A 4,077-nucleotide genomic window follows, 5' to 3' on the forward strand; every position below is an offset into this window, starting at 1 on the left:
GGCGGGAAGAGGGGCAGAGGGTAAGAGATTGATAATTCTAGCATTCTTCAGTTTGGGGAAAGTTGCTTTGGGGTCAGTATGGGAAGGACTAGGTGCTAACTGACGTACCAAAAGGATAGCCCAGTGGTTAGTCTCATAACTCGGTCTCCAGGCCCTTGCCTCTTGGTGCCTTCAGCAATGAAGGAGGGTGGGAAAAGTGACCCATGGAGTCTGATGTCCGGGGAACAAGGTTTGGCATGGTCCTTACTCACAAAATGACTACAGACACACAAGGGCATTCCTAAGGATGTCCAATGCCAGAGACATTTAAACCTTTCCTCCCCACCCCCGACCCTCCCCTGAGATACCCAACATCACCTCCCCAGGAAGAAGGGCCAGAGACGTGTGCAGTAAGATTCCTGGCATGTCCTTTCTTTCTTCCAAAGTCCTACGCACAGTGCTCGAGAATACCTTGGCTCTTCCCAAAACCCTCTGTTAGGATTTCAGCTCCAGGGACTATAAAATTTCAGCAACTGGGTCAAGGTCAAGCGACCATATCTGCGGGATTACAAGCTCAGAATGGTCATCACAGGTGAGACTCCCAGGCCGGAGTCACTCCCTGACAGGCAGTCCCATCTCCAGGTCTTTACCCAGGCTGCCTCTCTGCCTGCATTGTCCGTCCAGCACATGGAAAGGAGGAAAATGCAAGGCCAACGTCCTGCCTGACCAGCTGGGCCACTGAGGTTGACCAGATGGACTCTGTTTATTTAGAGCCATAGCTCACTTGCGTTGGTTGCTCTCTGCCAAGCCTACTGCCTATCAGAGCGCTCCTGGTGGCTAATTAGGCAGGCTTCCTGCTGGAGTGCCAGGAAACTGGAATGCGAGTGTGGGCTCCCAGAGAGCCCATCCAGGAAGACAGTGGACGGAGACCCACAGCAGCTGCTGCTTATATCCACAGCAGAGTTTCCAGCACCTCCCAGAAAAATCCAAGGTGGTCCCAAGGGCGGGTCATCCCCTTCCTTTACTCGGGGAACTGTTTTTCTTGACACTTTTCATTGCAGACTGGGGACATTCCTCAGGGAAGCAGAGGGCAAGGGTTCTTCACCTGCAAAGTGGGCATACTCATCCCCATGCCCCTGGCTGCTGAGATGTAGCTAGGAGCCCATCCTGTCCATGGCCCCTTGGGACACACCAGTGCCTCTGAGGCCCCTCAGGTGTCCATCAGGCCTAAGCAGTTGGATCGGGTGGGAAGCCAGAGGCTAGACAGGGCAAGGAGGCAGCGGCTTCCATCCAAGGCTGCATCTAGTATGGCCACAAGTCAGATTAGATCCCACGATGGGTTAACACCTCTATGAAACTTGGTGACACCCCACCACATGTCACCCCCCACATGTCCACAGATGACACTCACATCCCAACCTCCCTCCTTCCTCTACCTCCTGACCTCCAGACCTGTAGTCATAGCTGCACCTTGAGCTCCTGCCTCGCATGTCCCCCTAGGTAGCACAAATGCAAACAAAACCCAGCACATCCTCTTTTGTTCCCTGCTCTGTGTCCTCAACTCAAAGCTGGGCACCACCTTCTCACATGCTCTCCAAATGTGGACACCATGCCTTGACTCTCCCTCTTCCTCATTTATTTGTCTGGGCCCTTTGGGCCCTGCTTCCCAAATGCCTCTTGAGTCTACCCAGGCCCATGGCCGCTGCCTGAGTTCACACCCCCACCATCTCTCCCCTGGACCACGCCCCCCACCCACCTTCTGCTGGGCCCTCCACCTTCGACAGACCCCTGTCCACTACAAGCTCTCGAGCCAGGCCTGTCCTCAGCGTCAAGTGCGCAACGATGGGTATCCATCAGTCCCTATCTGCCAGGTGCTTTCCAAGCTTCTAAAATCACGCCCTTGTCAGGTGGATGGAGTAGGCTGGAGAGGACCAGGGGGACAAGCTCAGACTCCGGTCAGGCCTATTGCAGAAGTCAAACTCAGCGTTGTTCTCCAACAGATCGTGACTCTGGGCAAGTGATTTGTCAGTCTGAACCTCAGAACTGATCGTCACACAGCGCTTGCCACATGGGGTCTGGGGGGAGAGGCAGAGATGACCCTGAAGTCTGGGAGGGTCACAGAGGTTCACATTCCAGCTACCCTCAGAGTCCTGAGAAACCAGGGCTCCTGCTCGGGGACCCTGATTGTATTTTGCTGACTCTCTTGCCCTTCAAGAGACATCCATGCACAGGCAGCCCGAGCCTTCCTAGCCTGCGCGCAGCCCGAGCCTTCCCAGGGCTGGCTCCTTTCCGGACCTCCTGCTCAAACAGGGCTTCTCAGTGGGTCCCAGCTCAGCCCTGTCAAAGGACCCCTGTGTAAGCCTCAAACGGGGCATTGATAGGGACGTAGTGAGGGCCGCCCAGCCGAGGGCAGGTTGGCTTGGCTTGGCCAGGCCACGCAACTTCCCCAAACCCAGCTATTTCCTGTTTCTCGGGCCAGCCCCCTCCGGGCCGCCTGGCCACGGGGCACAATCCCGCTACACATCTCTGCCTGTGCCTTAGCTTCCGGCTACGGGGGAGGGGGGAGGGGCAGGGTGTCCTTCCACTGGTCCTCAGGACACACAACCAATGCCCCCTGGCGTCCTCTCGATGAGGATGGAAGGTTGGAGACGAGATCAGTCTTCCCCTCTCCTCCCCTCTGTGCCCATTTGATGGGGGCTTCTGGGGAGCTTCCTTGTGTGGCTCACCCCAAGATGCAGGGGCTCACACAGACTAGAGCCTCAGACCTTAACAGACACCGTTGGAATAGAAAAAAAGGCAGTCAGTCTAATTTCCTGAATGCTGTGTGACTTTGAGAAAGTCACTTGACATCTCTGGCCTCAGTGTCCTCATGTTTGAATGGGAGCTTGCTGTCCATCTCTATTAAAACCTCACTCTATCAGTTCACTGGGGATCTGGCAAAGAGTGACAAAAGCCATAAAGAAATCTGCTCTCCCGAGAAAAGCTGACAACCTCGAAGGTCGGTAACTCCTTCCTCAGTCCTCTGTGGCTCCCTGCGTCTGCTCTCATCCTCTCTAGGTCCTGATCCTGTACTCCCCTGCCCAAACCCCGCAGGCTTCCTCAGTCCAGAATAAGTCCCTGCTCCTGCGTGCAACTTTCAAGGCTCTGTTAGTACCGGGGACCAAGCCCAACTCACGCTGCCCCGGGCTTTCTTCTGACTTCACTCAAGCAAGCCCTCAGCAGCTCAGCCTCAGAGGAAGGCCAGAGGCAGAAACAGAGAGAGATTTATTGCAGAATATGATTCCTGAGTCCAAGCATGCCCAAAGCCAGAAATCTCTGGATTTTTCATTTATGTGAGCCAAGCTATACCACAGCCACCTTTTTTTTTTTTTTTTTTAAATTAAGTTGGCTCCTACAAGTTTCTGTTACTTGCAACCATCTCCTTCCTGCAAATGCCTTTCTTGGTTGAAGCAAGCCCAGGTGGGCTTACGGCCAAAGGACCTTAATGAATGCAAAGGCTCCACGATCCAGGCCCCATACTTCGCTAGGCTGCCATCCCCACACGTAGCCACACTGACCTACCTCCCCCGACTCCTCTCCCTGACTCCGCAGAGGCCCCCTGCGTCCTTTCCCCCTTTGCTTACCACTGCCCACTCATCCTTCCAGCTCAGCTTGGTGAAAGGTCCCCCAGGAAGCCTTCGCTGACTATAGGGATCTCTGGGACTTTCCTTATCGTGGTGCTGGCCATGGGCTATGATAATCACTTGTAGATCTGTCTTCTCCCACCCCAGACTGTGGGGGACTGGAGGCACATCTGACCCATTACGGTCACCCCTAGTACCCAGCCCAGGACCTGGTTCCGGGCAAGCACTCACCAAGGGAGTGGACTTCACACCTTCTCTGGGGAGACATCAGGGCACTTATGTGTCTGTGACTTGTGATCGGAAACAGGACTGGGTCAAGACACTGCAGCTGGACATGGCCCCTGTGAGTCTCTGGACTGAATGAATCCGTGCATGTGTGTGTGCGTGTGTGTGTGCACGTGAAGGTTTTGTGGGATACGTAGGCAGCGCTCCCAGCCCTGCCTATGCCACATTTTAAGAACCACATCAGCCAAAG

Source organism: Mustela nivalis (assembly GCF_964662115.1).
Source record: "Mustela nivalis genome assembly, chromosome: 10".
Lineage (NCBI taxonomy): Eukaryota > Metazoa > Chordata > Mammalia > Carnivora > Mustelidae > Mustela > Mustela nivalis.